At 37.3% G+C, this 24,435-nt stretch overlaps 1 protein-coding gene across 3 annotated transcripts in view; it reads right to left on the bottom strand.

Moving 5' to 3' along the window:
• Window positions 1–24,435, bottom strand: part of LOC137296902 (plexin-B-like) — a 256,296-nt gene that overhangs the window by 189,275 nt on the left and 42,586 nt on the right. For all 3 annotated transcript variants that reach the window (XM_067828790.1, XM_067828789.1, XM_067828794.1), the window contains one exon: window positions 15,055–15,099. The gene's annotated coding sequence lies outside the window, so the exon portion shown is untranslated. Of the gene's footprint in view, window positions 1–15,054; window positions 15,100–24,435 lie in introns of those variants that run through there.

The raw sequence follows: 24,435 nt of genomic DNA, 5'->3' as shown, positions 1-24,435 counted from the left end.
CACATTGTGGCATTCCTAACATTAAACCTCTTAAGGAATTCACACCTTGTAACTGCTAAGTCAAAGATGATAATCCTCTGCTTACACTCTCAATCAAAGGGGATTAAAGTATCTAAAATATATTACAGGTTTCACACCTAATTAACATGAAGCTTCAATTGGAACTCAAAATTCATGTATTTGACAGTTAAAATCTAAAATATATTACTTTCGTGATCTTTTTAATGTTACAATAACATGGTAACATTTGTTTAACATCCTCGAGGCTTGAGGTAATCACTGACAATATCAGATGTTTGTCTATATTCAATGAATGTTTTGGATAACAATTTCTTATGTTCTTGTTATCTATGAAGTATGTTCAGTTTTGTAGGTCTAAACTTCTAAATGCCTTCTCCTTCAAAGAAGTTAAATGTTTTTCTGTTTAAAAAACACAGAAACCGATTGCATTCTCTTATTACAGTAACACATGTTAAGCATGAAAATGTTAATAAAAGTCTCTGTAACAAGTCTTCAGTACAAGAGGACGTGACACTGGATGAGTAAAAGTTAAGACAGATTCTTCGATGCTTATCATGTCTACCTGTGATTTCAGTGATGGTGCCACCAGTCGAGGCAATCATACTAAAACTCAAATATCTACATTTTGTGTTAAGCTTCTCAAGACTCGGCATGTAATTGTCTGGGATCTGTGGTGCTCATGGTAACATCAATACAGCCTTGCTTGCATTCCGTGCGCCTGGCATAATGGAGAGTATTCAAATCATCAGGAAATGTATTGGAAGTGATGTATACTCAGGGTCCATCTGCTCAGTCAGATCTCATACTGTAATATAAACCCACTAGTATATAAGCCCATAGCTGAGAATAGGTATCTACTGGTGTATAAGCCCATATCCAAGTATGGACCTCTACTGGCATTCAAGCCATGTTTGAGTATAGGCCTCTAATAGAGTATAAGCCCATATCTGAGTACTGAGTTCTATTGGTGTATAAGCCCATATCTGAGTACTGACCTCTACTGGTGCATAAGTCCATATGCTAGTATAGACTTCTACTGGTGCATAAGCCCATATCTGGTGTATAAGAATGACTAAAGAACTCTAAACAAGCAGATATTCATAAAACATAATTATACATATTGTTTGAGAAGCCACATTAAGAAAGTTGTCATATTTTAACAGTGTGGCACTGAAATATTCTTCTCCATCACTATGCCAGCACATATCTCCTTCCTCATTAAGCAGGGCTCATCCCATTATCCACCTCCCCCACCTCTACCTCACCCCCAAACATCCCCCTCCCTGGGTCCCTACCACTAAGGGATCAAGCACCTGCAAAGAGCCATGAAATTGACCGTCAAACTTACTGTGCCGTGCCTCCCAACTGATGTTAACTAATTGACACAAATAGGAAACTTCCCATGATTCCAATCCACTTGAAACATCTTTAATGTGCTTATGTAACTGTTTTACATCCGGTGCTTGGTGGTGGTGTGTGACATAAATTAACTATAATTAAGCAAGTATATTCACAAGTGTTCATGAAACATCTGAAAATAAAGCTAAAGAAAATAGCCTTGTTCCCCAGCAAATCATGAAAAAAGCAGAACCTACAGATAAACATAGTCCAATCGTTTTAAGATACATTGTGAATTCTGACTCCAATAATTAACTGATGAATAGAAAACGCATTCATTTTCAGCCCATTCACCTTAAATACAAAAAAAAATATTGAAAAGGACAAATATGATATTTTCTTCACAACTGTGTGAATAGAAATGGAGATAAAGAAATGGATATTGTCATCAACAAAACTGAAAATGTGTTAACACAATTTATTCTTTAGCACAAATGGGATCCATGCCACAAATTTTGCCATTCTGACTTAATGTCACCCAAAGTTCTAAACATAGTGAATCTCACAATGTACCATGAGCCAGTTGTGCACGATACAAAAGTATGTAATGTCTCTCTGCAATAATTAGTCTGGCATCAAAATTTATGATTTAAGCATGAACAATATACTTACACTGAAAGCATCTTATCTTGATGAGACAGAAATATGACTACAATATTTGCCCATACAAACCTTGATTAATTTCACCATAGAGCTCATTAATCACATCCAATGATCAACCACTGACCAAAATATGTATATACATTATCAGTGCTTACAAAAGCAAGCGTTATAATTTTAAATCAAGCAGCATTCCTTCCAGTCTTGAGAATACTATTATCAGTTTGTGATGAAATAGCTGCAATCTGATCTGGTTTAGTACCAATGGTAATGAAAAAATATTGAAAATGCCAAGGTCTGTTCATTGCTTGAGAGAAAATGCTGTCATTATGGAGTGAAATAGTTCTCCTGCTTGAGAGATTCTGCACATTCATCATTACATCTTTCAGCCCATAACTGTAACATTATGAAGTCCAACATACCATGTTCCATAATCACAAGCTGAGTGAATACTGCTTGAAGACAACTATCCATCGTAAGAGATGGACTGAGGCCATTCAGCCTGACCTCTCACTATGATGTGAGAACAGAACTAGCTAAAATCAATGACCACTCCAGAATAAACACATGGTAATAAGACTGACTCCTTGAACTATTCATGAGACTAATTTAGACTCCTACAACATTATGTTGGTCTTTTATAGGACAATTTTTGTCGCAGCTGTTATTGTGAAGCAGTTCTTACTTGCAGATCTGTACACTGAAGCCAGTTTGTGCTGCCTACCATCTATCAATGTCATGTTTCCATTGAGTTCTTGTTCATCTCATAAGCAAATTTTAAACCAGAATATTCTATTCCCTCTTATGCTCTTTAAGAGCTGGGATTGGTGGGGTAATTAGTGCATGCATGCACACATGCCTCCCACACACACACTCACTCACTCACTCAGTGCTATACAAGTGTAATAATCATGACCTTGACAAATCCTCAAAAAGAAAAGTACACCAAATTTTGCAGCCCAGAATACCCCTTTGCTAAAGCTCAAATCAATAGCTGTGGTGCTGACCAATGAAGAAACATAATCTGGCCAGTTGAACCAAGATCTATGTATCCAAAGGAAGGCAACTCAGGGTCTTAAAAAAACCTTATCCATGCCCACAAAGATGATGGAAGGACGGGTGAGCCGACTTCAAAAGGTTCCAATCTGAGTCACCACAACCAAGATGTATCTCTTCCAGATCCTAAATTTCCAAGTGGATCCCAGTAACATCCATCTATCTCACTCCGTGTACAAAGCACGCACAATAGTTATTTTTTCCCCATTATGAATGACTTGTAGCGCAATAGCCACCACTGTTTCCCTGTTGGCTCTGCAATCCCACAATTCCTCGGACAGGAAATCAACAAATACCAAGTAAATTCTGTAAGGAGTGGTGGAGGAAGTCAGTAGAGAGTTTTATATTGAGATATATTAACACAGCCATCGCTACGTCTGCAGGAGATGTTTGACCTCAGATACATCACTGACACAAAGAATCTAAATCAGCTAATAATCGGGTTAAATTCCTAAATATCCAATTTTTCCTGTCATGGCTGCATGAGGAAACAGGGGTAGTGTTGTACAGTCAGGGCTGATTAGATCAATCCTGAAGCGATACCAGCTGATATCTTCACAGCCATGAACCAATTCCATCCATTTCATGAAGCAGTGGACAGTTGGAGAAAAAAAACTGTAATTATACATCAGCAGAGATTCACAGAAAGACTCAAGTTGACACTTGTCCTAAACTGGTTCTTGTTGTTTGGTTCTGGAATCAGCATGACCAACAGTTGCTTTGACGATACTGCTTCAGTGCTGCATTTGGACAAAGCCGAGAAAAAACACAGTGCAAATTCATATTTGCTGATTTAAATCACAATCATGTAGTTCATGTCCAATTTGAATTTTTCTTGTCAATCTAACATGCAGGGTAGCAGAAATATACTTTGTTTACCTCAATATTGCACCATAATCCTTCTGGAATCAACAGATACTCATGATGCATCATGTACAACACAAAATGACAGTGCTCTGACACAAAATGACAGTGCTCTGACACAAAATGACAATGTTACAACTCAAAATGATGATGTTCCAAAACAAAATGACGATGTTGATCACAAAATGACAATGTTGCAACACAAATGTTCCTGACATGATAATATATTCTCAATAAGTCATTTATCATCAAATATTCTCACAAATCTGTCAGTCAATGTGTGGTTCTAAGTGTTCTTAAGTAAACTATCCCAAACTGAAGATGTTGATTTGAAAAAGTCCAAGAACACTCATAACTGGAGCCATCAGGCCAGGATCTCCAATGACTAAAATCATGGATTAACCAAACACCACACCACTGGACCACCCTGTGCAATGTTAAGGAATACAACAGCTATGTTACTATGGGACTTCTTGGTTAATTAAAACAGAGATGAAAGGATCTGGATACGATGCAATGGGATTGGATTCATAAGAAATTGTGAACACTGAATACAAGTAATTTCATGGTCAGAAGGTTAATGTGAGATGGGCAATTGGAAATGTGTAAACTGAATGGCATCTTTAAGAATCAATGATAGGAAACCCTCTTTGGGTTCTTTTGGATCTATTTCAAGCTGTATCAAACTAAATGAGCAGAGTTATCAATCTTCAAACTAACAATAACAATGTCAAAATAGCTTTTTCAATAGCACACCAAACCATTGGGCCCCAAACTGATGATTCTCCATCTACCTAATCTCCATACATCAACCCTTGCATCCAGCTGCAGAAGTGATGTGAGGAGTTTGTCAACAAACTATTAATGGCTAAATCTCGGCTTCTGCTTGCAAACTGTCATATTTCATCGCATCAATCGCGTTTGGTCAGCAATGTGAATTGGCAATCATGTTTTATACCCTGCCAATCTACATGATTATGTTTGATAGACGATGATGACCTGCAACAGATATTGGCCAAAGCCAACACCGAATTACTGCAAATATACGAGTGAATATTTGCAGAACAGTGTCTAGCTCTTCACTACAGAGAAATTCCAAGGAATATTTCTGCAAAGATTAAATTTTCTTTTGAGAAAGGCGGCACAAATATATCATACAAGATGAACCAGCATAAACCGTCTCTTTATGTGGAAGAATTTACAGCAAGGTACAAATCTTCCTGCCATGCTGATTCAAAACGGATGCCATTATCCCTGGCCTTAATGGTTTGTCTTGGTGATTACTCAATATCCTGCCTATTTCTACCAGCTTACTCAAAGACGTAACTGCTATCTCAATGAGAACATAGACTGCTTCTGTATTTAAATTACCAATACCAGTTTTTTTTACATTCAGGCCCATGATGACATCTCCCACACAACTGGTTATTACTTGCTGTGAGTTGTTTGTGTGGAGAGGAATGTGACAACCAGATAAATTTCCAGATCACGGTAAAGGACACTATTTTGGAAGATTTCCATTGAGGAGAGAAGGATAGTATGGCAGAGTGTGAGTCGAATACAGTCAACAGTTATCAAAGCTTGAGACAGCCTTTTACGATTCCGATAGTCGGGAATCTGCACGACATCAAAGATACTAGATGGCCTACGAGTCGTCTTGTAATTAAAAAAAAATAAAATAGCATTTTAGTTCAACCTCCTAGGAAGAAAGGATTCTTTGTTAGGAAATTTATCTCATTGACTACAGAAAAAAGTCTTTTGGAATTGATTTAGTTTGAAGGACAGCTCGAATCAATTCTTTTCAGACCAAATAAATGCAAATTCCATTGTCTGCACCCAAGAAGTTTATTTTCTTTGAAGGACACATTCCAAAATCACGATTACACAATAAACGCAAATCACCATTTCTTATCTCTCAGATCAACATGTTGATTGAATAAATTCAAAACAAAATGAATTAATATAAAAAATATTCATTCAGTGATATTAACCTTGGTATCTTACAGAAATAAATGTTCGAAAAACAAAGAAATTAGCTGCATAAGAAATTAAACATTCCTCAAGCTGCATGACTTGCATGTTTGATTGAGGAGGATTATGGGAAATTTTAATTACTATTAATGAAGTTTTGAGGACTGTATTAAAAATATTAAAATCTTCATTAAAGGATTGTCCGGTTAATTATAAAGTGTAATTAGTGAGTAACCTAAGCTCCATTGGTGTCAAGACAATGATTACAGATGGACTTGCCACGTGTAGTAGGCCAAATCAGTTCCTCTTCATTACCATCAGTTAATGAGTCTTGTCAACCTTGCCTGATGTCTTCTTCGTGTCACAACATTCCGTCATCATGAGCATCCAAGGCCATTTGCTGACCCACGCCATCACGTTTGACACATAATTTGGGGATCCTCAAGACAACTTAACCTTTTAGGCCTCAATAGCTCAGTGATAAGATTTTTAATTCAATTTTCAAAAATGTGTATCTTTTGTTGTTATAGATTGTTTTATCAAGGCAGCACTGTTGGTGAAGGTGACTAACGTGATATGAAATCATGTACAGTCAGACAGTGCCACAAGGCACAAGGACACAAGGGCATTAAGACACTGCCATCTGCTTTACAGAGTTGTATCCCTTTGATGTAAGAGGATCCACAGGTTTGTCACCCAGAAACGTTCTGATTAAGATTCATGTAATCATCATATTTACTGGTTTGAATCCAGTATCCGACTTTCCTTCCACTTGATATCAGTGACATACCGATCAAGGTGAAATCAAACTACACACACTGAAACAAACCTGTTGCTTCCAAGCAATGCTACGAATTTGATTCTACTCATGAAGATCCCGTTTAGAGCTGATCTTCAGTAAGCCATGTTTGTTGTGAGAGGTAACCAACAGGATCAGATGGCCAGGCTTTCTGACCTGGTTGACACATGTCATTGTAACCCAACTGCCGAGATTGATGCTTATGATGTTGACTTCTCGATTGTCTGGTCCAGACTTGTTTATTTACAGACTGCCAACATTTGCTATGGATACTCTAAGTGTGCGGCCTGACTGGATGACTGGCTATAAGGCAATGGTTTAACAATAATGATATGTGCATTTATATTGCACAAGACTCCATTCACAGGGTGAATACTCATAGCACTAACAGCCAAAGCAGGCATATTATTACCTGGGATAACCCAAGCTGCCTGTTAGGCACTAGATGGTTTTAGTCACATGACATATAGTATCAAGTGAAGCTTGTTCAGCTAAATTCAAAGTTAATCAAAGTAAACACACATTCAAATACACAGTTGCTATCCCTTCTTATTATGCCACTGTATAAAACAAAGCATTATTTCTTTCAAATGTTTGACAATACTAATTTGTAATGTGTCTCTCTCAATCCCAAACTGAGTGAGTGAGTTTAGTTCTATGTTGCTATTAGCAATATTCCACCAATATCATGGCATGGGACACCAGAAATGGGATTCATGCATTGTGAGGAATCAAAGCTGGGTCTCACTGTGACAAGCGAATGCTTTCGTCACAAAGCTACTCCACCGTCCCGGTCCTAAACGGACATTTGATGATGTCTGCAAATACTGCATCTTAAATATGAAGTCAGGTTCTCAAGTAAAGCTAGTGCAACTAAAAATATTTCATATATTAATAAATAATAGGTCTATAAAAGGATAATACAGAGATGTTCTCAGTGTAGTTAGATATCAATGAGAAATAATTAGAATGAATGCAGATGGTAGTTTTTGTTGCATCAAGTGGCTAAACAGTAAAACAAATTCATCCAGTGACACAAGTATCTATATGGGCAACAACAATGTGAAACATGAAGAAAACCTGATGTCAAGTCATGTTGTGATCCACTTAACTTTTTTACCCAAACCAGGACAATTCCCTGTCAAATGGTGTTGATTACAACACATCCTCACACAAACTCATCTAATTCTGCACCTTGGCATGATAAAAAAAGAAGAAAAAAAACAAAAAACCCCAAAACTTTGCACTGATTGGCATATTTGTCCAAAAGCACAGACCACACCATTCCCCATTTTCTTCTTTTAAACGTGTTGAAGTTGAACTGCTTCAAAACATCAGAGTGGTTCTGCAAGGGGCAATCCTCTTCCCACTCTAATAACATGGCAACACATGGATGGGTTTACAGGTTTCTCCTATGTTACTACCAACACAGCTTTTACTGGACACTGGATCAATGACAGGAGCAATTGTCTGGAATCGGATCACCGTTGTTGGACCAACTCGTCACCACAGATGCAATACCAAGCTCAGGCCATGTACTCATCCCACCAAGCCACCAACTTCAAAGCGATTATCAAACTATCTTTTTTATCCCTTTTCCCTTGGCTAACAAAAAACAGTTTGACTCTAAATGTAAAGCCTCTGAAAAATTGTTTGTATCCCTGAAGTGGAAAAGTAATTTGTAGTCTGTGACAGTGAAGGCTCAAGCGGGGCGAGACCTGACTGGGATGAGGAATCAAGGTGCTGAATGTGCTCACTTCTACACTTACATCACCATGGTTTCCATGGAATGATCTATGGAACATGTGTCTGGCATGGTCAAACAATATCGCTGTTTGCAAAGACAGCAATCTGTCATACAAAAACAAACTTCTCTCAAATTACAAGATTCAAACTACTTGAGCAGTAAAAGGGCTTTATCAAAACAAGCCCCACATAAAGCAGACCAACTGACATTTTTTTGCAAAAGTGTACATAAAACATAATGTGTTTTTTTCTCCCCTGTCCAATGCTATCACATTACATCTTTGCTTCAATTGATCTTGCTATGCCACATTAAGTCTTCTGGATCTTTAAAGATTATTCTGTAGCAACAAAAATAAAAAGTGAAATTTATGGCTTTTAAATCTTGGACAAAAAGCTATCTGACACTATATTAGTTTCAACTCTTTACTAAACAGTGATTTCCCTGCATCAAAGATTTACTGCTGCTGCATAAAATATAAATTTGACTTCTACAAAAACTTCAAGGATTTTAACGTCTGGTTCACATGTGAGTCAAGCAGATGGTCATATTTTCAGCGGAATCTCAAGAGGGAAGGGTATACAGCCATTTTTGGTTTGGTTGCTGTTTAACATATTCAAGCTATATGGCAGTGGTCTGTAAATAATGGAGTCTGGACCAGACAATCCAGGGGTCAACAGCATGAGCATTAATCTATGCAACTGTGATACGATGCCATGTATCAAGTATGGGTTATTTAAGATCATTTCTGCCCCTGATCTTCATAGGTCTGTATTTGGGCAGATCTTAGTATATAATAAAATTGTGTCTGTGCATATATGTGTGCGTCTTTGTGTGTTGGATCCTCCGTGTTTGACAGCAGCATGTAAATAATCTAATGTAAAGTATAGACCAAACAATCCAGTGACTGATATTATCAACAACAATGAATGCATGTTGGTACAAGGACATATAATTAACCAAGACACTAAATTCGACCACTCAATCCACAAAATCTTACCCCAAGCAAATGTTGAGATTATTGGGAACCTAAATTCCTTGACTAAACACATTGCCATATGTCAGTTGCTGAAACAAAGATGAAAACATCATCAAGATATCACATTTTATATCATTTTTTTCCAATAAATCTGACTATCAAGGACCGTCGTATCTCACTAGAGGTACAGATTTCAGATCATGGCTCATTTTATTCTTCTAACTATGAAAGCCAATTTTTTCTATTTATAACCATCTGCAAAATTTTAGAACAATTAAAATTTCAACTTGCTGTCACACTAATAGTGTTTGATCAGCTGGAAGGGATGGGACACAGCAGAGACACAGCCACTACCCTATATCTCACTTCATAGCTGGGGCCAAATGGCTGGAGATCCCAATTATGGGTCATCAGTCACTCTTGGAAGAATGTTGTTCCTTGCCTTAGCCCAAGGCATTCTTCTGAACACTTTCAGTTGAGTCTGTTCTGGTACAGATGGTGTGGGTTGGCTTACAGCAATTTGTCTGCATTTGTGAAAAGGGGCTGGGTTCTGATATACAAAATGTTCAAAACGCTATGACCTATCGTAGACCAATAGCAAGCCTCTCAAATAATCATATTTTACAGAAAATATGTTCTTAAATCCAAATTATAAATACAATAAAAAAGAACCCAGAGACTTCATTTTAAGAAGCTGTGGAAATTGAGACTTGGGAAAGTGTGGGCTTTCTTGGATATGCTTGCTGCTAGGTCTGTACAACAGACAAGACCTGTCATAACTCTATTGTTTATCACACACAGACTTGTGAATGTCGTAGCACCACGAATTTATAGCAGCTCTGGACCTAGGATTGTTTTCATGGAAACATTCCAAGCAAATATCAATGGAATTTTGAAGCTGAAGCATGGATACCAAATATAAGATTCTGCATAGATTGGGTTTGCATGTACTCTTGGTGTGGAGAGATAGGTTTGAGAGGCATCTTGTGTCAGTGGATCTAATGAGTTAATTTGATGTTTTACCCTCAATGTGGTTGCCAGTATAAATAAATATACCTCCTTCAGACAACTCTATCATACAAATATGCAAGAAATGCATAAAATAAATGGCCAGTTTAAGTGTAGATTATACATTTCTGAAAATGACCAAACTCCTTGGGCTCAGTTTTAGTATACCTTTGGATTATAATTTATGAAATATTTCTTCTGACAACAAAATGATTTCAGAAAGTAGTGTTAGACAAGCTGGTGGTCCATGGAGTGAGTGAGTGAGTGAGTGAGTGAGTGAGTGAGTGAGTGAGTGAGCAAGCGAGCGAGCGAAGCATCCAGTGATATCCCAACATATCAGCATTATGTCGAAAGAATACCTGAAGTGATGAAGGTGTAACATTCTCACAATTTTGCTTAAACCCACAAGCATGGGCAAAGACAAACCAAGAATCAGAGCAACTGAGATTCAAACCCATGATCTGCAAAGCCATTTGGAGTACCTTACATGACTGGACTGACAAATAGCCTAACAATTACTGCAAGGATTAAACCTCCAAGGTGTAATCTGTCCCTCTGAGTCAAGCCTAGTCAGTATGAAACTGGAATCGGAAAGCAGATCCTGGCACAACCATGAAACACAATTCGCACAACAAACAATGCCTGGGCTAACTATATCCACCGTAACTGCTGTTATAGATATTACAAGTTACTACATCTTTGCAAACAAATGCCAACAAGAGACACACTATTGGCAGTGCAACTACTTTGAAAATGCTATCAGAGCACCAAGCAGTTGCATGAACAACAATCCTTCTGAGAAACATGATCCTGGTGCCAAACGACCTAGATGTGTCTAAATCACATCCAAGTATATCTGCAAATAAATGTGATTAGTCTCTGGGAAAGTCATCTCCATTTCAGATTCATTCGAATATATGTGCGAGGAAATTTAATTTAATTGTACATAATCAACCTAACCAATAATGGCTGCAATGAATAAGGAATGGGAAGCCACATTATCGCAAGTCGAACACAACATTGCGAAGCAATCCTCCAGTTTGGGTGACACGCATATGGCCAGTCTCTCCATGTAAACATTGGCCATCAATAAAATCAGTACAATACAAGTCTCTAATGACTGCTCTGCATGTCAATCGGACAATCACATGCCCAAAGTGGACATTCAAGACACACAGAAGTAAATCAGATCGTTAACAACTGACCTATGTGGCGAGGTCTGGTATTGATCGGACTCCTTCATTAGCGCCAGGCGTCGATCGCTTATCTTCGTCATACATATGTATACTAATGGCTTATTAATGACAGTGTCCACTGCTTGGGAAGCCTAATACATGCAACACATTATAGAAAGGGTAAAGCCCAAGCAGTTTAAAGGAATAGAAGGCATTGCAATGGATGACCAGCGTCCAACAAGGTCAGCAATCTCTCAGGGATTTGAAAACTGTGACTGTAAAAATCTTCATTGTGAAAAATCACCAAACTTGACTAATAAGCTTGCTCATTTTATTGAAATGATTTTTTTAATCTGAAGTCAACCACACACCTTAAATTCTTAAATGTTTTATTTATTGAAATCAAATGAACTCTCTTCTCAATGCCTGGTCTAAAGGAAGGCAGATTGTCATCACTGAAGCAATTTTTCTGCCTCAATTCAACAGCCTGTTGTAACCCTATTCCTTAAATCTTCACCAAATTGGGTGACATGACTTTTAATCTTTTAAGCATTTCTTTATGTATTGGAGAATATGTGATTTAATATCCTTCCCTAATCTCTGTTTGGGTGTAAGAGCTGTTTATCGCGTTTCCTTCTTGTGTAAGGGTTGACATGGAATTAACATGGCATTGCTGTAAAATCCAAACACAACAAGACTGTGTAATCAAATGACACAATTAGGACAGTGGCTCCACTCTCTCAGCAACAAACTATACCCTGTAAAAATGTTCCAAACTCAAAACTCCTGACATAATTCTTGTGAATATGAGATTATTGCTAGAACTGAGCGGGTATGACAAGACATGCTGCATTATTGAAATGACAGCGCCCCCTAGCACTCATTACTGACCGACAAAGCATCTCCGGGGAAGGATATTTTCTTCAATTACACAATAGGCGAAGTAACTGCAATTAATATTTCATAACGAAAACTGCAATAAAGATGCTTTATGACGCACTGTAGCAGTGAAACTTGAAGTTGTCTCAAACTGGACTGTTTGTATGTCCGTAATGAGCAAGTCTGATATGAAACACTTGCATTCAATCATCGAGTAGTTTCAAGGAAGGAACAAAACAGCTCTCTAACAGCTCTAATCGCTCTCAAACACAGCCACGTAATGCAAAATAACCACCAGATTGATGCAAGTCTTCGTGGTAATAATACAGATTTGGACAATAATCATCAACCACTTGCCATAACACATCAAAAGTTTCATTCAATCATAAATGTCATGTGCAATATCAAATGCACAGAAACAAAATTAGAAACCATAAAACAAATCTTTTGCTTATTGTTTCTTGGAATTACAAAATTGTTTTTTTTTCTTATTTATTGTCTGCCATAACAACTTAAATATTGTATTATCACCCTAACTCAAGTGGGTGAATTTGCATTATTTAAAACTTTAAATTGCTCCAAAACAGACAGACAAAATGTTTGTTGTAAGAGCCTCCTCTGTACTATTTTCCATACAGGTTTCCCAAGCAATTTTTGGATGCCCAAGACAACTTAATCATTTGGACATAGCGTGATAATAAGTGAGTGAATATGGTTTTACACCGCTTTCAGCAATAACATGGCATCGTGGCAGGGGACACCAGTAAAGGGTTTCACACATTGTACTTGTGGGGCGAATTGAACCCAGGTCTTTGGTGTGACAAATGAACACTTTTATCATGCCATGACATCATAGCTTTTCACTGAAAAAAGCAAAGATACATACAAGCTACAAATAGTTCATGTTAAAGACACATGTGTACACAAAAGGACAAGTAACACAATGTGAGGAATGTTTAGTTGGACTATATATGCGTTATTGGACTTTCGCATTTTGTTAGATTTGTATATTTTCAAAAGAAAGAAAAAAACACAGAGGGTGATGTTCTTCATCAGTTTGATAGTTGTGGTTTGGGTGTATAGCCCAAAGTGAGTGAGTGAGTGAGTGAGGAGTGAGTGAGTGAGTGAGTGAGTGAGTGAGTGAGTGAGTGAGTTTGAGGGTGGGAGGGCAATGTTGTGCCATGCAAGAATCAAACTCAAGTCTACAAAGTGATGAGTCTGATTTACCCACTGAACTGTCCCACCTCCATCTGTTATAACCACGGAGATCTTCATCATTTTCATTTATCTTCATTGACAAAATGACACATTTAGGATTCAGGATTCCATTGCCAAATATCCCGAGTATTGACAATATGCATCTGTGACAATCTCCTCACACCCATGGACATTACACATATCTGTCTCAACACAGAGAACCCAGACCTGAACCTAGTCAGTGGCACCATTCTCCTTTACTTAATTACCAAACAGTTCCATAACAAATGAAATATTTAGTATGACTTCAAAGACCACCAGCAGCTGATGGCAGTCCCACATGAACTGATGTGTGAGGCCGTGAAACAACGACCGCAGAATCCATTGTTTCAGAAGCAAATGACCAACAACTGGACAGATGTTAGTGCACATAAACTGATGATAGCTACTCCAACTCAATTCTAATAACAGATATTGAAACTGGTACTCTCATCCTCAACCAACACTGCGTGAGTATCATTGTATTTAGCCTGTATTTAAGTGATGTCACAGCAGGACTTAGGGGACATTGTAGTGATGCTGGGGATCACAATCAGGTCTTCAGACAATAAAAAATAATAATCACTACTCATAAACCATACAAATATTATAATACCCACATGGGTTAGCATTGGTCTTCAGCTAGACTAATGCTTAGCCTCTGAATATATGTAATTTTGATCCCTTCAAACAAACGCATTTTAACTGAAAAGGAGCTCCAGGGAGACCAGAGATTCAAATTCATGAATGCTTTAGCACTGCAGAGAAGGTTTGGCAATAGGTAAAATGATGTGGTTCAGAAACTGTGAGACAGACTAGTCTTCAGCAACCTATGCAACAAGTAGAATCGGGTGGTCAGACTCACTGATTGGATAGATTGATGCTCATGATGTCATGATCACTGGCTCGTGAGCACCAGACTTGATTATTAACAGACCATCATCATATGCTGTCAATTAGATGAATATGGACACATCAGTGAATTAAAGTTTCCAGATTTCATCTCAAACCATTGAAATGATCACAAAATATGCATTCACCCTTCACACTGCTACTAAAAAATACCACAATGCGTACAGCTTGAAAAGAACATCATGTCACACAAATAAATCCCTAAAGTCTTAGCAACTTATGTAAGAAAATGTAACAGTTATGTCATCATCATAAAACACAACCGCCATCCAAAACTTCTCCACGCACTGCTGGAAGGAATTCCAACATACCTCCAACTAGCATAAAACTGTCTGACCTCCTTCCTAAACAGTTCAATACGAGAAAGCAATCAGCCCAAATGGGTCACTTTGTTGGCAATAAACGTACTTACACAATGGGCTCTCCTGCTCAGTCTTCAACAGCAGCAGCCACAGATCTGTAATGACGAATGAAACAGAATTATTATACATCAATGCCTCCTCCTAATATGCAGCCCATAACTTTGTTACCGATAGCGTCAGAAATAACTATCCACATGAAAATTGTATGGGAACGAGAGTAAACACCTCCTTACATACATAGGTGGTTTTTTTCTCGAAAGAGCATTGTTGGTGGCATTTAAATTTTATTGTACATTCAGGCTGGAATGGCGTCAGACTAAAAAACAAGTTGTTTTTCTGATATGTAGGTTATGCTAGAAATCATGCATTACCCTCAACTTATAAGTTTCAATCAACATTGATACCTTCTGGTATTAGAGTAGTTTCAAGCATTTTTACTTACTGATAAGAAACTTCAACCCACATGAAGTAAACAGTTATGACAAACTCAATAAACATCAAGTCGGCACCCAAACGTCCTGTATTTTGGACTGCGAATTCATCAACAGAAGTCAATAACTAAACCATCAACAGTCACACGTTATCAAAACATCGATAGTTTTTCATTTCTACCGATTACTAATTGCTATTGGAGACTCAATAACCTTTTTAACTGTTTCACTTGCAGGTTGACCATTCTTCTGGCAACGCCAACCAACATCCATCAACCACTGATAGTAAATCTTCATATTTTATTCAAAATAAGTATTTGGAAAATATAATCCATTATATGGCAATGCCTTGCTCATATAGAAAGTGCAACTGATGCCGGATTTGTTCACAGTTATATTACCCTTCTCACTGACATGGTGGAAAAAAATCACCAGTGGAAAGCTGAAAGAAACCACGAGCAGGAGGATTTCTAATTATCCAAAAGAGTTTGGAATAACAGCCGATTTTGTTAAATATTTCACTGTAATCACTGCTGAATATTCCGGCATCAAAACAACTGCTATTTATTCATTTGCTCTCAAGAGTATGGCTGAGTGAAACATACTACTCCAAGTGACTGTCCTTAACTCAACATGTGTTCCAAGCATGCTGGGCTGCAAACAATAGGCTTCTTGTAACCTGGGACAAATCTACCTGACAAAAAACAGACCAGACCTCTCAATGTTCGCAGGTCAGTAGGCCTAAAGTAAAAATAGTCACATTTCAAAGGGTTCTTATAAAGATATGTGAGGTCAGACTTCAAGTATTATCACTTGGACATTTCCTTCCAGTTTCCTTCTTGAGAAGAAACACATCATTTGTGGTTTGTTTGTCACATTGCGGTGAGCGAGTGAGTGAGTGAGTTTGTTTCCGCAACATTTAGCAATATATCAGGAATGGCCTTCACATGCCATTTTCATGTCTTATTTCAGAGATGTAACTGGTCTTTGACACAAAATGATATAAATCTGAAATACTATCTGTTAGACTTGTAAAAACAATATATACTATTCAACAAGACTGATTTCCTACACCTATGGTAAAATGGAAAGTTTGTCAATAATTCGCATAGCTTTAGAAAAAGATCCATGTTTTTATACATTTGGTTGAGACTACAATATATACCACACTTTAACTCGTAAATGTCCAGGTTAGAACTAGTCTTCAGGAAAGCGTGCTTGTCGTTAGAGTTAACTAACACTTTTGATGTCAGGCTCGCTTTCATGTCTTCATATCCCATTTATGTAGATCATTGCTCATGCTGTTGGTCACTGGATTGTCTGGACTAGATTTGAATATTTATAGACTGCCTCCATATTGCAGGGTGCATTGTTAAACAACAACCAAACCACTTCAGTCAAAGCTGTGGTCCCCAGCTGCTTTCTCACTGTCTCTGAATCACAGACTTCTCCATTCCTCCCTTTCCTTCTTGTAATTCAAATGTCCAAATTAAGTAAGTCTATATTTTCCTCTTATCTCAGTAGGTCTCCTTTTCAATCAAATCAAATAGGTTCTATCAAAGCTATATATAATCAGAGACTAGCATCGGTCTGCCAGTCTGTATTCCATCACACAATGCATTTAAACATTGGCCATTGCTTGCTGTTTGCTTGCTGTTATATTTAGAAAGCATTAACTTCATTTCAGATCAAGCACAGCAATATGTCCTCAAAGAACAGCCTATCTCATATCAAAAACATGTGCACAAGTATTTATAACAGAGCCAATCTCGCCGCCTGAGATTGCAGTTCTGAAACAAGACAGAAAACCTACATTTCCACAGTTTTCCAATTAAATCATAAAAATGTTACACTGATGAAAGTCTGCAAAATTTGAACAAGTGAAATTGAAATCAGCAAAAAAATTCGAAGCAGAGCCACAGTGAGCCATACTTGTATTTTTTACACACACAAAAAAAACACTTCAAGAATGTATCCTCAAGACAGATTTGGCCATGGTCACGGCTGTGTGGTTTGAAGACGATGTCAGCTGCATATTTATATATTACCAATACGGACAGGCATAATTGGCATCATGTGAACAAGCACGTTCTTGTTCTGACTCACAGACATGACACTGTCTGGCAAGATGCCACAGACATGGCATACAGACATTCCTTAACTGAAGCAAACTCCATCACCTCTATAAACCTGTATGTACTTGCAGCAGCTTGATAGGCTTGAGAGGCACTAAATACGATCCATATTGACTGTCAAGGGACATAAAACCTCAAGCATTCAAACAATTCCCCAATATGTAACTATGTTCATGCAATCCCAAGAAAGCCACTGCCAACATGTGCTGCGAATTTGTTCCTGCATTTGGAATGGATGCTAAACTAGATTCTCTTCCTCTGCTAGTATCACAGAATACACTGAAGTATGTTCTTTCAAGGCAAATTTCAGCAAATTGGTTTGAAGATACAGAAATACTACAGCAATTTGTAGCAAACCATGGCAGCCATTACTTGAGATCTTACTTCAGAACCAACACAACAAATTGGACTAATTTGAAATGGGATCAAGTTGTGTCTAACATTTCAAGTTGCTACTCAAAATGGCTACATTTCCTCAAACGTGCACTGGAATAGTTCTGACATTTTTTCACAACTGACTGGTCCTTTGAAGTCAACAAGGTAATGCTTAAAGGAAGGAAATTAATACATTTATGTACTTCAAAAAACATTCCCCTCTTTATAATAATGTTGGCAAAGAAAGAGACACATTTCTTCGCCAATATTTTCCTCATGACAAAGTCAATCTTCCACTTTTCTCACAATCATTTCTAATGTCATGAAGAAGAGCCAAAGATGAACAATAAATTTTCTTTGGTATGCACATATTTCTTATACTCATATAATTACAAAGATAAAAATATGAACAGGAAATCTAAGTTTTATTTTATCTTAAAACAATAACAACTTAACAATAAATGAAATCAAACTGAAATTGTGATAAGTCAGGGTCTCTTTGACAAATTTTCCAACATATATTTGACTTTCACAAAAAGAAATGTGAAGGGGGCTAGTAGTTAAAGTGTTTGCTTGTCTCATGAAGGTCTGGGTTTGATTCCTTACATGGGTAGGTGTGCACACCTTTTTGGGCATCCCTGGCCATGTTATTTCTTGAATACTTGCAAAGTGGACCAGTGGGGTAACCTAGTGGTTAAAGCATTCACTCACCACACCGAAGACCCGGGTTTGATTCCCTTTGTGGGTACAATGTGTGAAACCCATGTCCCCTCCCATAACATTGCGAGATTATTGCAAAAAGCAGCATAAAAGTAAACTCTCTCATGATACCATAAATCTCTACTATCAAACTCACTCATTCACTCACTCATAAAGTATCTCATAATACCATAAATCTATACCATCCAACAAGATTAAATTGTATTAACACACATCAGATGCATACATGCAAGCATGTCTTCAGTGATCAATCAATTTTGCTTTCTAATTGTTCATTTTATGAAATATGAGGCTAATAAATCAATCAATAGAAAGTGTTCTTTTTCAACTATTTTCTACTACCCTAGAAACCAATAAATCCTTCAAATACAATATGCAAATTTGATTGAACCCTTAGATGACCTTCACAGATGCTTTTAAGCAAAATGGAGCCATGTCTCTTTTAAGACGCAGTATGCATCAATTATTGAATGTAATGACATTCGCTGGTCATCGCCTTGGACAATGGTCACTTAAGCTGGACAATAGCAAATAATGGTGCAGCGGCCATGGACAAAGAAGCCGACAAATGGCCAGAACATGGAAGTCGAAGTCAGGACATGTCTTTGTGGACAGGAAAACGATTGATTCTCCAGACCTCCAGTCCGTCAAAGGCACTGCCATTATACTTGTGGCAAATTGACTGAATTATGTCAACAAACACGTAAACTGTCCCATGTTTACTTTTGATCTGCAAGTCGAGAGCTCCTGGGCCCAGGCCACTTCACATTGTGGACAAGCCATGGAGGATGCACTTAGCGACCCAAACACAACCAAAAATCATGTTGAAAAAACAAAAGCAGACGTCTTTGGCACAGCAATATAACAGATGTAATTACTCCCACCCCTGTGTTTTAATTACTCATCAATGTTGTAAACGGACTCCAAACCTCTTCTGGAATCCCTCCTGTCTTTTCATGAGGTGAATCCAGCCCCTAACTCTCTGGCCTCCACCCATAAACATCCTCTGTCATTACTGTTGCTGGGACTACTCTTAAAAACTTGAACATATAATAAATCTGTGTGTTTTTTCTTGTTATTGGCCATTGTTGTCAAAGTGTGACAGAGAATTCTCCCCAAGGTCATCTACTGACTTCCGAGCAATATTCTCTTGCCCCTTGATTATTATTGAACTGGGTATAATTTTGTGTGGAAATTCTTGTATCATAAATCTAGCCATGTGAACGCTATTTGATTCAGGGCCATTTAACCCTAATATAACAGTCCCTCTGGAGATGAAAGCAGACGCCAAACAAAGAAATATCTCATAGTTATTGTTGTAACTGTGAAGGGCTCAAATTTCACCATTTTTGTCCTCAAAGACCAGTTATATGTGCCTTATTCCATTTTGGACAAGACAATTTGCCAACAAATTAGAAACTCTTCGACCATGGTCAGGAAACAGTAAGAAAACAAGTCGTCAGTGGCCTTTTCACTGACTTTGATGATGTGGGCTGTGATCAGTTTGTTAAGGCAATATGTCAACATGGTATAGACAAGTTACATGACTCACTCAATAATCACCAGTACATTCATGCTGACAAAACATTAGCTAACATGGTAATTATTTTGCATGCAGTTTTGTTCATAATGAATTAATTTTTACAGATTCACTCCAAATGCTTTGCAACCTAACACCCCTTTCTGATAGTTACAAGGCTGCGTAAGTAGCCACAGACTTAGAGGGCCAGAGAAGACTGTGTGTAACCGTCAGAAAGCAGCCTGAATCTTTCTGAAATACACATACTTTCATGTCTGCTCCAATTACTAAATATGCTTCATACGAATCACATTCAGGAACACAAAATGACCATTTAATGTGCACAGATGCCTTGAAACGTTTGTTTAAAAACAATTAAAAAAACAATAAAGTGCTCCCTACCCCCTCACACATTTTAAAAATTGGATGAAAAATTCAATATTACTAGACACTTTTTCTGACCTGTTTCAACACTTACCAATATACCAGGAGGAATGGAAGACTTTATCATACTGCAAACTGTTAAATGTCGATTAAACATTTTCTACTTGGTAAGCATAAATCAAACAATGTTATATTTTTCACAACACTTGAAATCTTGTCCACAAACAAGTGCCTAAAGATTCAAGTGTAGTCGTCAACAAATGATTTTTTACAATAGAATCCATGCCATCTTCACAACATCATTCGGTAAGTCCTAATCTCAAAATTGATCGTTTCATAAGCTGTAACACCACTGAAGCATAAAACAACATTCAATCAATCTCTCCTCCTTGCCAGTTACTTCCACATAAAACACATGAAATGAAACAGATCAGCAGATGAAAAGTAGCATTATTACCCCAGTCAGTCGTACATAAGCTGATTGCAAACCACTGTTACAAACAATATCCAACCACAACCTACTCAATGATCGTCCAAATACATTCACGAATCACTTTCAATGATTTGCAACTCATGACTTAATTTTTTACAGTCCCTATAAATGACAAACACGATTATACATTCAATCCAACATACTGTAAAAAACATAGAAACAGTTTAAACATCAAATAACCACCAAGAGCTTTTAAGGCATTCTGATCGATGTGATCACGTAACATCACATCGTTACTTCAATGCACAGCGCTGCAGTCCATAAGGACCATACAAGTCGACGTTCAAATAATTAGCACCTGCCTGCTCAAGCAAATATCTTAATGTAACAATTACAAAGCATGGAGCGGGCCTCTGTTTTACTAATCACCATGCATGACTCATAGTTCCCCAAACAGCCTCAAAGTTCATGCATGGTCGAACAAAATCTGAACTTCAACCACAGGGAAAAAAGGTAATACAAGGCTACCGCACAAAGAACTCCACCACAAAGTTTTGCAGGTGAAAGGCTCCTGTTTGTTAATCCTGTCTGGCTCGCTCAACTGAATATTTTCAAATTGAAAACTTTTCTTTGGGCCATATGAAAATTGATTTCCGAGTGTGATTGACATCCAATTTTTAAAGTGTCAGATCCGTCACAGAATTGGGAGCAATTATCATCCTAGTTTCAGGAGTTTAACAAAAGACAAAGGAATATGAAAGAAAAAAAAAACAGATGAAAAAGTGAAAGAAGAGGAGGAATATGAAACTGTGTAGCCCCCATGTTTTTTGTGCTCTTCACCACATGGTATCAAAACTGCATCAAAGAAAAAAAGGATATGAAAGGCACAGCATAACAATGATATCTGGATGGTAAGAAATGATATTGATCCTGTGTATTTTCTTTTTCAAAATGAACTCACAAATGAATGAAATAATCATACACTTCAGACTTCATTTGTCAAAAAAATATCATTATATTTAGTCAAGTAATAAGATAAAATATTCCAAATTACAATGTCATTTTCAACTCACACATCATTCATACAAACTTTATTAACAAACAAGACAATAGAGAAGTACGACAATAAATATTTGTAGATATATTCAATTGCAGAGAAAGGACAATAATCCACAAATCATCAATAAACTTCTTGTAACATTCTTAATTTTTCAAATGAAGAAATCTGCTTGGAATTTTCATCATATTATGATCTATTACAAAATTTTCTGAAACATTAGTTGCATGAAGTATGTTCACTGACTCATAGTAATCTTCAAAAAGCACAAACAGAAAAACTGTGCACAAATTAGAAAACACATTCACCACTCAGTCTGAATCATTTAACATACATTACCAGAATGTTAAAGAACATGAGAAATAATTTCAGATAAATTAAAAATGAATAGAATGAAATTGAGCAATTAGTTTTCTTCAGTTGCAGGAGCTATGCATCGAAGGAGGGAGTTGGGGTGTGCCTACGAGGCTTGAAATGAACAGGAGGGGTAGGCATGAATCACCCTGTCTCACCCCTATTCTCCATACCAAGACAAATAATAGAAACAGCTGGACAGGAGAGCATAAGCCACGACCCAGGTTACAATGACCCCCAACTGTAAGCTCATTAACATGAACATGATGTGAAATTTGAGATTGTGAAATTATTTGATCAGGGTCATGATCTTAATTATTAATTTGCTGGTTGCATAATGCTCAGTTTTTTTGTGTTTTCCAGCCCCTGACGGTGCCTTCTACACAATGCTTAATCAATTATCAGCACTGCTAACATGCCACTGCCCTGTATTTTATAAAATGATGACTGGTTAAATCAACCAGAGCTAGCGATATCTATCACACATCAATTTGGGTGCTGATAACGACACATTTCTATTTTTATGTTTCAAAGTTTATGGGATTTTCATTGTAAAGAAAGTGACAGAGGGTGAGAAATACAGAGATAAAGAGCATATCTACTTTCATGCAGCACTTGAAAGGTTCATAAAATGATGATGTGTGCTTCAGGTTTTGCTAACGTAGCTTTAAAATGATTTATGGTATGGTTTGGGAATTGTTTTATGGTTCGTGAAATTAATCTAAAAGGATAACCTTCCCTTCAAAATTAAAGGAGTGATTATATTTTGTCACCGTTTTAACTCGAGTAAGTCAACTTTTAGCAACATGAAAGGTACAACCATTTGAAACATACAGCAAAGATGCATCTCAGAACTGGGACAGGCTCAACTGGTATTTCTCAATAGTTTGATAAACTGTGCTGTAATTTTAACATATCCATATAAAAGAAAACAAAACAGAGTAGTTCTGTGTCCTAAAGATATATCAAGTAATTTCCACGTCACTTTAAACAACGTATTTGAAAACAGGCCCCCCCCCCTAAGTAATTGAAGGAATTACGGCAAATTTGAAGGGATTACATCTCAGATGTAAACAAACGCAGCCCACTCACAAAACAATTGCAGCGATATCAGTAGTTTAGCGGTAAAAACATAAACACAATGCCCCTATTGGAAACAATGTCGATAATACTTGAAACACGCTCAAACATGGTGTCACTAGCAAGAGCACCTGATAATTATAAAAGTGAAAACAGTAGAAACTAAAAAAACTCACATAGATGGGTGCTCTTCCTAGTGACGCCATGTTTTGATGTATGAGTTTCAGGATGCGACCGACAAATCACGGAACGGAGCCAAGAAATCTCCGAAGATGGCCGAGCATGTTTTAAGTATTACCGACATTGTTTCGATAGGGCTGTTGTGTTTATGTCATAACCGTTAAACTACCAATATTGCTGCAACTGTTTCGCAAGTGGGCTGCGTTTGTTTACATTTGAGATGCAATTCCTTTAAATTTGCAGCAATTGTATGTATCATACACCTTAATAATTACTTCGAAACTGATTGATACTTTTGTTGTGAGTTGAGAGAGTGGTTGAGTGAGTGAGCAAACAGGCAGCAAAATTCAACAGCACAATCAGTATTATTCACAAAATAACAACATCTAAATATTAAACATAATCAGGGCAAAATGAACAGCTACCGGGTAGTTACCTTTATCAAAATAGTCTATTGACGTGAAGTTCAGGTGCCAAAACTTGTGCTCTCACACTGAATTCCATTCAGAAATGTTAGACTAACAAAATAGTCCATCTTACTCTTTATGTTAAATTTGTTGAAGATGTTTGGCCCAACAGAAGTCTGTTATCAGGTACATACAATCTGATTTTATAACTGTGCTTGAAAATATTCAGACGATGCCATGCAATGGGAGTAGCTGAATATGGTGTACTGGTGTTGGAAATAAAACCCAGAATACTGAATGATTTATGAAAACACTTTAACCAAGAGCCTAACCAGATACAGCAAGGAAAGAAGAAG

Source organism: Haliotis asinina, chromosome 9 (assembly GCF_037392515.1).
Source record: "Haliotis asinina isolate JCU_RB_2024 chromosome 9, JCU_Hal_asi_v2, whole genome shotgun sequence".
In the NCBI taxonomy this organism is placed as follows: Eukaryota; Metazoa; Mollusca; class Gastropoda; order Lepetellida; family Haliotidae; genus Haliotis; species Haliotis asinina.
Note: the sequence above shows the minus strand (reverse complement) of the source record. Positions and strands in the feature narration are given on the sequence as shown.